Source organism: Marmota marmota, unplaced genomic scaffold, assembly GCF_001458135.2.
Source record: "Marmota marmota marmota unplaced genomic scaffold, marMar, whole genome shotgun sequence".
NCBI classification, from domain to species: domain Eukaryota; kingdom Metazoa; phylum Chordata; class Mammalia; order Rodentia; family Sciuridae; genus Marmota; species Marmota marmota.
In genome coordinates, this window is record NW_025999913.1 from 19,997,651 (window position 1) to 20,014,438 (window position 16,788).

Genomic DNA, 16,788 nt, shown 5'->3' on the forward strand with positions numbered 1-16,788 from the left:
ATTGAGATGATCATATGATTTTTATCTTTGAGTCTATTGATGTGATGGATTATATTTATTGATTTCTGTATGTTGAACCAATTTTGCATTCCTGGGGTAAACCCTACTTGATCATGATGCACTATCTTTTTGGTGCTGTTTATGTGAGATGTATCAGATGACCCTGTTTACAATAATGTTTTGTAGCTTTGATTGATTACCACTATAAATCTTGTATAAACTGATCAGAGGAATTGCAAAATAAAAAGTTTATCTTTATGAATGTACTAATGTTGGTCTGGGAACATCTGACACACATTACCAATTACATCTGCAGAATAATAAACGCCTTAATTCTGCCTGTGGTACTCAAAATCTTAAACTGATTTTTAAACCACCACCTCCTATGATTTTGTAAAGATCTAAGGATATTATGTGCAGTAGCTCAGTGAGCTCCAAACTAAAAATATGGTGTGTGTGTGGGGGGGGGATTGGCTGACTTCACTTAGCATTATATTCCCCAACTCCATCCATTTATCTGCAAATGCCATGATTTCATTCTCTTCATGCTGAGTAATGTTCCATTGTGTATATATGGCAAAGTCTCCCTCTCCATTCATCCACTGAAGGGCATCTAGGTTGGCTCCACAGTTTAGCTATTGTGAATTGTGCTGCTATAAACATTGATGTGGCTGTGTCCCTACTGTAGTATGCTGTTCTTAAGTCCTTTGGGTATAAACCCAGGAGTGGGATAGCTGAGTCAAATGGTGGTTCCATTCCCAGTTTTCCAAGGAACCTCCATACTGCTTTCCAGATTGGCCGCTCCAATTTGCAGCCCCACCAGCAGTGTATGAGTGGCCTTTTCCCCACATCCTTGCCAACACTTATTATTGTCTGTATGCATAATGGCTGCCATTCTGACTGGAGTGAGATGATGTCTTAGTGTAGTTTTGATTGGCATTTCTCTAATTGCTAGAGATGTTGAACATTTTTTCATATGTTTATTGATTGGTTCTACATCCTCTTCTGAGAAGTGTCTATTCAGTTCCTTGGCCCATTTATTGATTGGGTTGTTTGGTTTTTTTGGTGTTAAGGTTTTTGGGTGCTTTATATATCCTAGAGATTAGTACTGTATCTGATGTGCATGTGGTCAAGATTTGCTCCTATTCTGTAAGTTCTCTACTCACCTCACTAATTGTTTCTTTTGCTGAGAAGAAGCTCTTTAGTTTGAATCCATCCCATTTATTGGTTCTTGATTTAATTCTTGTGCTATAGGAGTTTTATTAAGAAAGTTGGGGCCTAATCTGACATAATGGAGATTTGGGCCTACTTTTTCTTCCACTAGGTACAAGGTTTCTGGTTAAATTCCTAGGTACTTGATCCATTTTGAGTTGAGTTTTGTGCATGGTGAGAGAGAGAGGTTGAATTTCATTTTGTTACATGTGGATTTCCAGTTTTCCCAGCACCATTTGTTGAAGAGGCCATCTTTTCTCCAATGTACGTTTTTGGCACCTTTGTCTAATATGAGATAACTGAAGTTATGTGGGTTTGTCTCTGGGTCCTCTGTTCTGTATCATTGGCCTACAAGTCTATTTTGGTGCCCATACCATGCTGTTTTTGTTACTATTGCTCTATAGTTTTAGGTCTGGAATAGTAATGCCACCTGCTTCACTCTTCTTGCTAAGGATTGCTTTAGCTATTCTGGGTCTCTTATTTTTCCAGATGAATTTCATGACTGCTTTTTCTGTTTCTATGAGGAATGCCATTGGTATTTTGATTGAGATTGTATTAAATCTGTATAGTGCTTTTGGTAGTATGGTAATTTTGACAGTATTAATTCTGCCTATCCAAGAACAAGGGAGATCTTTCCATCTTCTAAGGTCTTCTTTATTTTCTTTCTTTAGCATGTTGTAGTTTTCATTGTAGAGGTCTTTCACCGCTTTCATTAAATTTATTCCCAAGTATTTTATTTTTTTGAGGCTATTGTAAATGGGGTGGTTTTCCTAGTTTTTCTTTCAGAGGATTTGTTACTGATGTACAGAAATGCCTTTGATTTATGGGTGTTGATTTTATATCCAGCTACTTTGCTGAATTCATTTATTCTAGGAGATTTCTGGTGGAGTGTTTTGGGTCTTCTAGGTATGGAATCATATCGTCTGCAAATAGTGATAATTTGAGTTCTTCTTTTCCTATCTGTATCCCTTTAATTTCTTTCATCTGTCTGATTGCCCTGGCTAGAGTTTGAAGAAATAGGTTAAATAGAAGTGGTGAAAGAGGGTATACCTGTCTTGTTCCAGTTTTTAGAGGGAATGCTTTCAGTTTTTCTCTATTTAGAATGATGTTGGCCTGGGGCTTAGCATAGATAGCCTCTATAATGTTGAGGTATGTTCCTGATATCCCTAGTTTTTCAAGTGTTTTGAACATGAAGGGCTCCTGTATTTTATCAAATGCTTTCTCAGCATCTATTGAGATGATCATATGATTTTTATCTTTGAGTCTATTGATGTGATGGATTATATTTATTGATTTCTGTATGTTGAACCAATTTTGCATTCCTGGGGTAAACCCTACTTGATCATGATGCACTATCTTTTTGGTGCTGTTTATGTGAGATGTATCAGATGACCCTGTTTACAATAATGTTTTGTAGCTTTGATTGATTACCACTATAAATCTTGTATAAACTGATCAGAGGAATTGCAAAATAAAAAGTTTATCTTTATGAATGTACTAATGTTGGTCTGGGAACATCTGACACACATTACCAATTACATCTGCAGAATAATAAACGCCTTAATTCTGCCTGTGGTACTCAAAATCTTAAACTGATTTTTAAACCACCACCTCCTATGATTTTGTAAAGATCTAAGGATATTATGTGCAGTAGCTCAGTGAGCTCCAAACTAAAAATATGGTGTGTGTGTGGGGGGGGGATAAACAAGCAAAAATGTGGTGAAACAAGTCATTTTTGTTATTGTTGAATAGCATTGTCACTTAGCTGGAGGAAGGACTTTGTACAGCAATGATACTTTAAACATTGCTAGGAGACTCACTGCGTGCTAAGAGCCAAGTATATGATGCATGGCATTTTTGGTCGAAAGGTGACGCCAGCTAGCCATGGAGATGATACCATTACGTTAAGATTTGCATTCATATGGATATTGGACTCCTGCTGTTCACCTAGGCCGGCTACGGGACTCCTGGAGAGTTCCCATTGGTTGGGGAAGTACAGTAGGAGGGAGTTCCGGGGGAGGAGCGCTCTCTGCAGGTGGGGAGGAGGCCCCGTGGGTGGATCGAAAATCTTCCCGGGCGCTTACCGGACATTGGCGGCAGTTTCAAAAAATAAAGTTTGTTCCTGCTTGAGTGGCTCGTGATTTTGTGCCCAGCCAGACTGCGGCAACTGCGTATTTAAATAGAGGGTAACCTCTTTTGTTTTGTTCTGTATACTAATAAGCTAAATTCCAACCACAACAGGCAGGATTTTATCTGTTCTTGGGATTAAGGTTTATTTGAAGATTTGAACTAGGCTTTTTAATAAGATTGATGATGCCAAAATGTTGGCTTCAGTAGGCCATAAATTTGGGGGAGGCACAGAAGTCATGCATAAAGGGGAATCCTAGAAAGAATGGCATTTTCCCTCAGTTGAGGAATCAGAAAAACAAGCCTTTCTTCTAATAGTAGCAGAAACAAAGACGGAGCCCTCCAGGCAGGGTGTGGAAGGGCTCATTTCCCTCCAGTGTGCAGCTACTCCTCACCTACTTTATGTACAATGTTGGTTCCTGTCTTGGAAGACTTTCCAGGAGGAGAAGCAAAGAGCTCTTCCACAGACCTTAGGCCTTAGCAAGGTCTATAAAGCACTTACAAAACTTCACAGAAACCTCAGCTAAGAGAGCTGAGAAATGTATAGCTCCTGGCCATGGGATGAGCTAGGCCGTAAGTAGAAGCTCAGGCCCACAATGAGATGGATCCAGAGTAACGCTATTCAAGGTTCATCCTCAGCACAGGGTTGTAGCTCCATGGTAGAGCACCTGCCTACCATGCACAAAGCCCTGGGCTTCCTCCCCAGCACAAAAAAACACAAAACAACCTCAAGATCCTCCAAAGGCATGTCATTGCCATGTGATCTCTGCTGTACTTCTCCCTCATCAGGGAGGAGAGATTTCCATGGTCATATGCAATAGCAAACTCCGTCAGAGTTGACTAGGTGAAAGTGACCTCAGTGAGAAGAGAAAGGCCCCTTTTAGCAACTGTCTTCCACTGCTTCCAGCTAAAATGTCTGAATGCTTTGTTTTGCACAAATGAGCCTGTAATCCAACTGTAACTAATTTTTTTTTTTGGGGGGGTGCCAGGTATTGAACCCAAGGGCAATTAATCACAACTCCAGTCGTTTTGTTTGTTTGGTTTGGTTTGGTTTTTTTGTATGTTATCTCTTTATTTTTATGTGGTGCTGAGGATGGAACCCAGGGCCTCACACATGCTAGGTAAGCATTCTACTGCCGAGCCACAACCCCAGCCCCTCCAGTCATTTTTATTTCGAAACAGGGTATCACTAAGTTGCTCAAAGTCTCATCAATTTGCTGAGGCTTGTCATTATCCCTAAAGAACAAAGTACAACAAATATCTGCCCAGATTCACACCGTGTTAGGTGCCATTAGTCATCTGGAGGTGATATAGGACCTACGGGAGCCTGGGACTGAGGTCAGGTGCAGGACTAGGCCCTTTTGCATCAGGGCCTTCAGCGTCCCAGGTCTGGGTGTCCTTGGGGTCCTAGAACCAATTCCTTTATATTTCAAGGGATGGTTTACACTCAGTTTGGCCTATATTACACTATTAATTCTGTTGCATGATTTCTTTATCTCTACAAAAACATTATGCATATTAATTACTTTCATAATACATCTAAGCAACTCCATTATCATCTTTTTTTTTAAAAAAAAAAGTGAAAATGCTAAAATTCTTTTGTTCTTCAAGATACTGGGAATCTGTTAGAATTGTGAGCAATATATGTAGATACATAGATTGAGTGATAGATTTAACGCTTTGTACTTTAGTATATTTTTGGTTTCAGTTACGTGATATATCTCTACATTCAAGTTTTTTTTATATTTATTCACAATATTGGTCTCATTATTTCAATTGCATTTTTGACTTGGCCTCCTTCAAGTACCTCTAGACTCATCTATAATTATGTGTCCAGGTATGGGTCAAGTTAAACAGTTAAAACCCCTGTGTGCATGGACCTCATATTGTGGTTCCTAGTGCTAATAGGAGCTGAATAAATATGCCTGGATCGCAAGGAAATTATAACTGAAGTTACAACAACCACAGGTCCTCTTTTTGTCTAGGTCAGAGCTGACCAATTAAGTTTAGGATATCTGAGCTGCCATAAGACTGGAGGCAAGTACATCCATTCTCTTCTCTTCTACCTCTCCCCCTTCTCCCACCCCCACCCCTCTCCCTACTCGTGACTCAGTGCTGTCCTGACAAATCTCCTTCAAACTCCTCCTTGGTGCTGCTCTCCAGAGCCTTGGCAAAGAGTCTCTGGCCTTTTTAAAGTCAGCAGCAAGGGCCACCAGCCTCAGAGCCTGGGTGTGATCCGCACCATCCTTCTTCTAGGATGCCCAAGAGTTTCTCATTGCTTCTTAGAACAAAATCGCACTCGACTGAGAAACCAATGGCTTCAGTGGTTACGGCACCATCAGAGGGAGGCCAGGCCCATGCAGAAACCTCCATCCACGCGCCTGGTGACCCTGCCTACTAGATGTCCCCGCCAGCTCTGGAGGTATGCACAGGATCACAGGAGACAGAAAAGCATTCTCTCCCCTCCTGCTGCCCCTGGACCTGCTTCTCTGGGCTGGGTGGGTTCGGGTGGGTGGACCGTGCGGGTTAGCTCGGACGCAGGGAATGACGAGTGTGGATTCACCAGCCCCAGAACCCCGCGTGGGAGACCGACCGGTTCTTGTACCCTCTGTTTGTCATTAGGCTTTCAGGTTTGTTGGGGGGGGGGGGGGGCTGGCAATTTTTTTGAACTTGCTTTCCAATGTCCCTCTAGATACAAATCATGTAATACTGATTTGTTGATGTTTTGTTCACGGTTCTATCTCCAGTGCCCAGAAAAGTATCTGAAACATAGCATTAACTCTACTTTCAGGTACAAAATGAATAAAAGGAGAAATGGATTTAAAATATGCTGCAATTTCCAATACTTACTCGAGGGGGCGATAGTCACCATGAAATAGAGAATGCACCTTTTTTTAAATCAATTTTAAACCTTGTATTGATGAAACTATTTCTTAAATAACGGAGTTTTTTGTTTTGATACGAATTTGGACATATTGGTGAATTTTCTCTGTCACAAAACAAACAAGTTGGCAAATTGCTATATTTCATATAAAAGTTATATATATGATATAACTGAGCAGTGGCTTCAGAGGGGCCCTGTGGCTTAGCTGGTCAAAGCGCCTGTCTAGTAAACAGGAGATCCTGGGTTCGAATCCCAGCGGGGCCTACGCGGCTAGGTTTTTGTGTTTTCCATAGTGTGTGGTCACTAAGTATGTCAAGAATGCCTTGAAGAATTTATGAGTGGCTAAGATCTGCACTGAATTGTTCCAATTTGCATGATGATGTGTAATTTGGGATAAAGGAGAAAATGAGTAAGATTTCTAGAGCTAGTAAAAAGCAAAAGGTTTGCTCTTGATTGTTAAGACTGAGACATAATGAGAGTTGTGAAAAAATCATCTTGCAGCGGGTGATAGAGACAACCATTTCAAACTGTCTTGGAAATTCATTTTCAGTCTCAGCCTGTAATAGCCAAAATCTTCAGCTAAATGATGGATTTTGCTTGTCAATAGGAGGCAAAGCATTGATAAGCCATGGTATTTGATTTGGAATCAGATTCATTTTTTGAGACTAAGGAAAACAGCCCTGCTAAAATTTAGACTCAGGCCCTTCTGGTTTTGAAGGACCCTGCGAATTGCTACATTTATGCATCACAGGATCCTCCTGAGAATGGGGATAAAAATGTAGCTCAGTGGTGTTTTGAGAAAATAAGTCACAAATTGAGTCATTCTCTTGAAACTTCAATGGCACTGTCGTCCATAAACTAGGAGCGTGCCCTTTGAGACTGGGGCCTGCTCATGAGGCTCTGGGTTCCATCCAGAGAGGTCGAAGGCAGCACCCCAGCCCTCTTCAGGGGAAGTACTCCACACTAGGCCTGAAAGGCTGGTCACCCCTCCCCTGAACTTAAACTAGTGCTCCCTAGTCTACTTCCCAGGGAACTGAGCAAAATGAGGGCCCCAGGTAACTGTCACATGGCTATGTGATCGCCTTAAAAATCAAGTTCTGTGAAGGCGAAAAGGCTTGTAAGTGGAAGGGTTATTCCTATCCTACAGTTACCCAAAGTAGGTACACTCGGGTTAAGTGGCCCCAAACAGTCTCTGACTGAAATATCAAGTGCAAACTCCTGCTGGTAGTTAAACCTGCCAGTTCCTCCAAGTCTGCCCACGATTAAGGCGTGCAGCCTGCGCACAGCTCTGCTGAGACAGGAAAGTGGAATCCTGGCCTTCTCTTCTCCTGTACTTAGAAAAGCCCAGAGAAGTCACTTAAGGGAAGAAGTTGCAGCAGAATAATCATGCCACCATTGTTTAAGGCTTTGTAAGACATCAAGAGATTCTGTGAGATTTTTTTGCAGAGGTGTGGCATGAAATGTTGTTTAAAAGATCACATTAAGACAATTCAATAAATCAAACAAACAAGAAGACTTCAAGGAAGAGGAAAACATTTGAAAAATAGAATAACCAAATTTTTACCAGCCATTGGCTTAGAAGTCAGATGGTGAAAATTATTTTTTAATTAATAACTTTCAATCTTTTTTTTTATATATATATATATACACTCTGAAACAGGCAGAACATTCTTCAAACAAATCATTCATCTCAAGAGCCTTCTTCCCTGGCTTTATCTTCTACTGGGCCCATGGATCTGCTGGTCAGAAGACCCATATTTAAAGGAATTATCTTGCTGCTGTTGAAAACATTAAGGGCCTAGCCATGCAAACTCTCAGTACTATGGTTTGAGTATCTCCACCCACCCAGCTTGATATTTAATTCCCACTGTGGGGAGTTAAGGGGTGGAAACTTAATCCTACTGTGGAAGTTGGAGGGACCTCTGTGGAATGATGAAGGTTAAGGCCCTAGGTGTGGGCCCTGGCCACAGCCGCATAATGTCCTTTGGCCAGAGAGAAGCAACAGTAATCAAGTCTAATCAGCCATCATTTTAGTCACTTTTTTCCATGTTAACTAGTCCAGAGGTCTACCACTGGGAACTTACCTGAGTTGCCTATGGAGTTCCGTTAATATACAAATGAGTAGGACCTACTGCAGACTTACCAAATCCTTCTCTCAATATTGCAGATGTATTTTTCAATCAGGTTTATGTTAGAGTCTGTAAACAAGTCAAAATAACACCTGGCATTTTGCCAGGGGAATGTTAGAGTTGTAAACAAGTCTGGATGGTGCCTGGCAAAATGCCAGAGGGAGTGGTTTAAGAAGTAACAAAAGCGAGCCATTAAGTGTGGAGATTCCTTATTGGTTGACTGATGTATCTAGTTTATGCTAATTAGATAAGCTGTGTGGAATGTATAAATACTGCTCCTGTCCTGCAATAAACGGCTCCTACTCCTGCTGTATCAACGTACACAAGTTATTCGTCCCCCCCCTGATTATTCTGCTGCAGCCGGACTGCGGCAGATGGTGGCCCGTTACGGGGAGCCCCGGGACACTCGGGGGTAAGTGACGAAAAAAAGCTGCCCGTCCATAGATAGGACGGGAGCAAATCTGCTCGTCCCTAGGCAGATAGGGCGAGAGGAAAAATGGCCATTTCGAGAAAATGGAGAAGATTGATACAGTATGTTTGTGTCTTGTTTTGTCTCAGTGTATTGTATTGTCTTTGTGATGAAAATATGGAAGGGGTGAGAAGTAAATTACTAAGGGAAGAAGGCACCCCAGTGGAACCAAGAATAGTTAGGGCATGTGTTGATAAGAGCCCAGGAACTCTAGTCAGAAAGAAAAAGAAAGTTCAGAAGAAGAAGGATTATCAGGAAAAAAGTTGCAGCAAAAGGCTATTACTAAATACTTTTCGTTACCGGAGGGTGCGTGAAGCGGAGAGGCAGCTGCCGAGTGTGCAAGCCGGTCACAGCGCAGCAAGGATTTTCCAAGAGGCGGCGGCGACTGGCCCTTCCCCGCCTCCTGGCCGGGGAGCTGGCTCTTCCACTGCCGCGAGCCCAAATCTAGACCTGACCTGGAGGCACAGTCTCGCAGGCTCTTGCTCCCTGTGCCCAGTGGCAGTTTGAGTCCAGGACACTCTCCAGGGCCATCTGGGGCTGCCCGGGACACTGCAGGCGGAAGAAGGCCTGCGTCCCTGAAGTTTGGTCATTTCCAAGGCCAGTAACTACAATGGTTCTCCCACACCTGGAAGCTAATGAGTAATGAGCACTATTAATACTTATTTCAAATGCAAAAAAACCTTGAGATAATGTACTAAATTGTTCAGAAGGTTGTTTTCTTAGTAGAATGCTACAGGATTTTCTTTAGCCATCCGGAGTTCCTGCCTTCGTCCCAGTGCCGGTAAAGACCAAGGTGGAAGAATTTCCAGTGTTGCTGAAAACCGGACAAGACTTTGGCTGAGAAACAGACGAGACTTCGGATCAAGCTAGCTGCCTGCAGAACTTATCTGGACTGTGATTTAAGCTAGCTGCCTGCAGAACTTACCTGGATTGTGATTTACCTGGACTGTGAGTTAATCTATTGAGACACTGCTTTACCTGGACTGAGACAACAAACTGTAATGTACAACAAATTGTTACTTGGTATCTTTGCTAACGGTGTCATTGCTGGTGTCATTGCTGGTATAATTTTTCCAAGGGCTTCTTGCATGGAGCCATCAATTGGCTTGGTATTGTGGCATTTTGTATCCTCCCTTTCTGCTTGTATCAGGTTATTTATGGTGTTTCTGTAAAAACCACTATGGTCCTTATTTAAATTAAACAAAAGGGGGAAATATTAGAGTCTGTAAACAAGTCAAAATAACACCTGGCATTTTGCCAGGGGAATGTTAGAGTTGTAAACAAGTCTGGATGGTGCCTGGCAAAATGCCAGAGGGAGTGGTTTAAGAAGTAACAAAAGCGAGCCATTAAGTGTGGAGATTCCTTATTGGTTGACTGCTGTATCTAGTTTATGCTAATTAGATAAGCTCTGTGGAATGTATAAATACTGCTCCTGTCCTGCAATAAACAGCTCCTACTCCTGCTGTATCAACGTACACAAGGTCTTTGTCACCCCCCGATTATTTTGCTGCAGCCGGACTGTGGCAGGTTTACATGTTAGTGGTTTATTATGTCTCAGAATTATTATCTTACATCTCAAGGTTTTTTTTCTCTGTAAAGATTATGTTTGTCTACTTTTATAGATTGAATGTTATATTAAATTAAATGCTGTCTTCTTTGAAAATGTGGTTGATGGTCATATTTATTACATCTAAAACTTATTTTGGATTGGTTTTATAATCTTATTTTGCAAAATGCCACAGAACAACCAAAATTCCTTATTTGTGTCATTATTCTTGTTATGAAATCTCATCAGATCTTTCACTTTTGAAAAAGTTACAAACAATAAATCAACTACAACCATTTTAAATCTTTTTTGCCTGCATGTAGTTATTTTGTTTTATTTTGATGCTTCCCAAAATCCCCTGCAACCAGCTACAGAACTGAGAACTCAGAAAAAGGACCAGCTCCAAGCTTCATGGGACAGCCTATGCAGGTGCCTTTGGGCACAGACTCCTGCTGACATCGCTCCCCAACTTCAGGACCACAGGGTTCTACTCAGTCAGCATGTACAGAACTTCAAGATTCGCGTGGGCTCCTGAGACTGTGCTGGGGAAACAAACAGCCCTGGCAACAGAAAGACACTTCCTGTAGACTGCAGAAGCAGAGCATGCTTCATCGACTTAGCATTGACAGAGCTACACACACATGAAGGTGCACGAAAGTAACGGCAAAATGAGAACTGTCTCACTCATTTTATGCTGCAAACCCAAGAGGGTGGTAATTTCTCTTAACCCTTTGAGAAGCCAAGAAGTGCAGCTCATGTCGGTCTCCCACACATCTGAGAGCCCCTGAGCACATTCCAGAAGCATGTTTTCACAGATCTAACGGTAATTGGGCCCATGATCTTGGAAATAGCCTACTTTGCAAAAACTGGAGGCTGGGTTTTTGTTTTTTTTTTTAAGTTTTTTTTTTTTAATATTTATTTTTTAGTTTTGGGTGGACACAATATCTTTATTTTACATTTATGTGGTGCTGAGAATTGAACCCAGTGCCTCATGCATGCTAGGCCAGCGCTCTACCACTGAGCCACAACCCCAGCCCCTGGAGGCTGGGTTTAATCCTAAAAGCATTCATCTCTACTCCAAGGTTAGAGTAGAACTTAGACTCACTGAAGCTGCAAGGAAAGACTGTGGGAAGGCTGGGGAGATGAGCACTCTGCCCCACATAAATGAAGAGAATCACTTTCTTTGACCCTTCAGTGGCTAACTCAAGAAGTAGCAGAACAAGAATCAACTGGATAGGACGGCATGATCCAGGGCCCTGTGTATCTCAGCAGCAGAGCACTTGCCCAGCATGCCCAGGGCCCTGGGTGCTATCCTCAGGACTAAAAAGAAAAACAAAGAATCAGGATTGTGTGAACCTCTCAGGGCTGTTGGTGTTTTAGTGGTCTGCTTTCTGGACATAGAAAGAATTCCTTTTTATTTCCTCCTAAGTTATTAGGAGCCATCTACTTAGAACAGTTTAGTAGACTATTCTTTTGTAAACTGAAACATTCCTGAATGTCTGTTATCCTTCCTGACCCCTCCCAAATAGGAAACTGGTATTGAGTACCATAAGTAATCATGTAGATCAATAAGACCCTGTCCTCCTTTTCTATAGAACCTAATTGGAGCCAAAGCTTTGCCTTTAATGTCATATTTGAAAAGGATGCTCATCTGATCAGATATGACCTGACATGTTTAATAGACTTAAGCTGGCCTCAGGAGACTTACAGAGCCATCTTGGGAAAGCTAGTCTACCGCCCGGCCTGTAAGCAACTATGGAAAGACACTTCCTGGCAGGCCCAGTCTGTAAGAACACCTTTCTAACTCATCAATTTTAACCTATTGTTGCCTTTGAGCAATTTTATAATTCTTTGTACATAGATAGGCACTATTATCTGGGTAAGTTCCCCAAGGGCCCATGTGTGGAAGGTTGGTTCCCAGACCATGTGCTCCTGCAAGGTGGTGGGAACTTAGGAGGTAGGTCTGGGGGGAGGTTCCAGGTAACTAGGGGCTGCCCTTGACAGGGGTTGTAGGGCCCTGGTCTCCAGTCTCCCTGCCCCTAACTGCAAGGAGAGGACTGGCTTTTGGCCCCACCACTCTACTGCCATGGTGTCCTGCCTCTGGCACAGGCTCAGAAGCAACAGACACCAAAGCCATGACCCCAGAATACCTCTCCTTTTTAAGTTGGTTATCTCAGGTTGCAGTAACAGAAAGCTGACAAACACAATAGACATGAAACTTTTGCCTTGTCCTGTGGACAGTCATGCCTGCATTTCCAGCTCAATTCCTTTGCTCCATATAAATTGGTACCTTTTGACTTTCCCTCCACACTAGTTATAGCATTGAATAAATAAAATATTTAATCAGTCTTCATTTTTTTATTGAGGCAAAATTCAAACAACAAAAAATCAACCATTTGAAATTGAACAATCCGGTGGCATTATGTCTACAATGTTGTGCAGCCATCACTCCTGTCTAGTTGTAAAACCTTTCCTCACCACCGACCAGAGACCACACTCACTCAGCAGTGGTCCTTGGGGGTGTGGCGCCAGCTTTGAGTAACCACTGAGCTAGTTCTGTATCTCTGCATTGACCTCTTCTGGACACTTTGCTGAATGGAGTCATATGCTGTTTGATCTTTGGGACTGACTTCCTTCCCTTACACGTTTGAGGTTCTAAGTTGTAGAGGTTGTTAGCATCTCCTTATTTTTTATTTTAAGCCAGGTTCCACCAAGCGGATATTCCACATATTTATCCACTTACCAGGTGATAGGCACTGGAGTTGCCTCCACCCCTGAGCTATTGTAAATAGTGCTGGTATAAACATTGCTAGTATTTGTTTGAACACCTGCTTTTAATTCTTTGGGAGGAGACTGTGGAATCATCAACTGTACATTTAACTTTCTCAGGAGCCACCAAGCTTTTTCTGGGTGGCTGCAGCATGTTTCAAATCATTAGCGTCTACAGGGGCTCCAATTTCTCCACATCCTCACCAGCACTTGACCCTTGAGTGTTTTCTTTGAGTTAGTGGGTAGGAAATCACATCTTATTGTGGGTTTTGTTTTTATTTCCTTACCAATAATGTTGAGCATCTTTTCATGTACTTGTTAGTCATTCTGATATTTTCTTTCAAGAACTATCTATTCAAGTCCTTTGCTCAATTTTTAATAGGTTTGTTTTTCTTCATTGAATTCTAAGGATTCAATGAAGGACATAAAATCCTTACCACACATTATTTTAAAATATTTTCTCATTCTATAGGTTGTCTTTTCATTTTGATATGTCCTCTCATGCTCAAAACTTATTATTTTCAATGAAATCCAATGTATGTATTTTTCTTTTGTTGCATGCATTATTTGTGACCTAAGAAGCCTTTGCCAAGTTTAAAGTAATGAAAACTCATCCATTTTCTTCTTACAGTCTTATGTTTAGCTCTTACCTTTAGGTTTCTAACCCATTCTGAGTTAGACTTGTATAAAGTGGAAATCCACCTCACTCTTTCACATGTGGATATTCAGTTGTTCTAGCACCCTTTGTTGAAGAGTTGTTCTTTTTCTATTGAATGGTCTTTTCAGTCCTTGCAAACTTCAGCTGGCCATGAGGGAATGGGCGTATTTCTGGACTTTCAATGCAACTCTGTCAATGTATATGTTATCCTTATGCCAAAATCACAGTGCACTTATTATGATAGTTTTGTAGTAACTTCTGAAATCAGGAAATAGGAATCCTCCAACTTTGGTTTCCTTTTCATTTGGAGTGCCTTGCACTTTCATATCAATTAAAATTCATATTTTTTCATTTCTGCAAAAAATATCATTGGGATTGCATTCAATATTGTTGAGGGCCACAGCCGAGTCGGGATGACACATGGCATTTTTGCCAGAAATAGTGGTTGAGAGGTGACGCCAGGGAGCCATTCGAGCCATTAAGATGATGACTTTTGAGTTCTCACGGAGTTCCCATTGAGTTCGCTTTGGTTGGGGAAGTGCCGGAGGAGGGATTTCTGCTTGGTGGTTCCAGAAGGAGCCTCGTGGGTGGCCTTCGGGAGAGTTCCCAGGGAGCATGTGTGGAGTGTGCTGGTGGAGTTCAGAAATAAAGTTTGTTCCTGCTTCAGTGGCTCGTGATGCGGAAAATATGTAGACAGAATTGGGTGGAACTACCATCATCACAATATTAACTCTTGTAATCCATGAACATGGGATATTGTGATTATTAATTCTATGTATCAGCTTGACTAAACCACAGTACTTAGCTATTCTAGATGTTTCTGTAAAGGTACTTTTTGGATGGAATTAGTGTTCATATCCGTGGACTTCAAGTAGAACAAACTGTCCTCCCTAAGTGTGAGTGGGCTTCATCAGCTGCGGTCCATAAGAGAAAAAATTAACATCCCTTGAAGAAGGGAAAATTCTGTAACAAAATACTTTCAGACTCTGGCTTGCAACATCAACTCTTCCCTAGACTCCAGCCTGCTGTTCAGCCCTGCAGACCTCCAACTCACAGGCTGCACAAGCATGTTAGCCACTTCCTAACACCTCTCTCTGCGCATGTCTGTGCGCGCGCCCGCGTCACACACACACACACACACACACACACACACACACACCTTATTGGTTCTATTTCTCTGGAGAGCCCTCATTAGTACAGAAGTCTTTCCTTTTTTCATAGGTGTCCATTAACTTCTCTCAGCAATGTTTTCCAGCTTCTGGTGTACAATTCTCACATCTTATTGATTAAATTCATTCTTCAGTATTTTTTTATCATGTGTTCATTTTACATCTGTGAGAGTAATGGTTTTATCTTTTAAAATTATCTTTTGCCAGACGACTATATAGTTTCCTTTGATCCACAAAGTGTTCTGGAGCCCCTACTGCAGGACTCTGAAATGCCACATAGTTTCACACAGAAAGGGCCTTATTCAATTAAAACAAAATAAAAGGGGCTATTTTGTCTCCTTCTCTCCAATCCTGCTTATATATATTCTGCCCCAGCTGTGGGAGGAATTTAAAAGGTCAAGACTCAATTCCTAGCTGGCTGAACCAATTCAATTGAAAATAAGTTCTATTTCTGTATGGCTATTCTATTTAATGTCCTGTTTGAAGGATTGAATGAGTGTTGTTAAATTAGAGATCTCCAAGGTACATGAAGTGAAAAAAGGAAGACGTTGCATGTGTATGTTGCAGCATATATGAAGTAGGACAGAAGATAGGAAACTAGAAAGGAAAAATAAAATGCATATTCATGTTTACATCCATCTATATGCACGAAGAAAATCAAGGAGGATACTATGAACTCTGAATGATAGTGATATACTGGAGTAGAGCTGATAAGTGGGCAGACGGGGGATGAGAGATAAAGGAAACTCTTCGCGGTGTGCCTGTTTAGTTCCTGATCATTTGAATGCATTTTCTTATCCAAGGGGGGGGGAAATGTGTATTTCCTTAATTTCCAACGGTCCTCAAATTATCCTTAAAGGCTCGCTCCCGCTCCGGGGCTGGTTGGCTCGCTCTCTCGGTCCATTCTTCCTCCGTGACGTTGACCGTCGTGCTTCCTTCGTCTTAAGATCTAGTTCCTCGTGCACTGCCCCAGGAGAAGGAGACACCCAGGCGCAGGACAAGCAGTGCGCGGTGCGGGGTGGAGGTCTTGCTGGCTCCTGTCACCGCGGCTGCGGTGACAGTCGCACAGAGGTAGGGCTCCGAGCAGCACCCACTGCCTGCGCGGCTCCGCGAAGCGCGCTCAGCTGGGGCACCCCCGGTGTGGAGTGCGGAGCAGACGGCCCCAGGAGGAGGGCTCTCCGCTCCGCTCCGCTGGGTCCGCCCTGGGCGGGTCCACTCCTAGACGTCGGCGCACCCTGGCGGCTCCTTCCCCTCCGAGGTCAGCGACAGCCTTCCTTGTGCTTTAACCCTGCAAGTAGAAGACCGAGCACAGAACTATGACATTAGTTCTGGACCAGGGCAGAGGAAGGCCCGGCGTCCCTCACCCCGCTACTTACCCACGGGAATCCGTGTCCACGCCGTTTCCACCGCTCCCCTTCAAAAGGAGGGACCACCCCAGGCCGCGAGGCCAAGTGTGGGGAGGAACGGGACGGGAGGGAGTCGCCGGCGGGCGCGCAGAGGCCCAGGACTGGCCTCCGAGGGGAGGACGACCACAGCGCGGGAGGGTATGGAGGACTCGGGGTACGCGGGAGGAGCAGCGGGGACGGGTGAGGATGGGTGAGGACCGGAGAGGACGCGGGAGGACCCGAGGACGCGGAGGACATTGAGGGCACGGAAGACCCCGCGCTCCGCCCCGGCGCGCCCACCTCCGGGTCCAGTCAGGCTCCGCGATCTGGGGCTCCGGCACGGAAAGCAGGTGGACCCCTGGGCGCGCCCGGTGCCGCCGCGCGCGGGAGATTGCCAGCGCCTCGGAACCGCGGCCGGAGTGGCCGGCGTTTTCTCCGCA

General features: G+C 43.2%; 1 non-coding gene across 1 annotated transcript; it reads left to right on the top strand.

The window, feature by feature from the left end:
* Positions 1-6,413: 6,413 nt before the first annotated feature.
* Positions 6,414-6,487, top strand: Trnat-agu. Its single transcript has one exon. It is a non-coding gene; the product is annotated as a tRNA-Thr (tRNA).
* Positions 6,488-16,788: the final 10,301 nt, after the last annotated feature.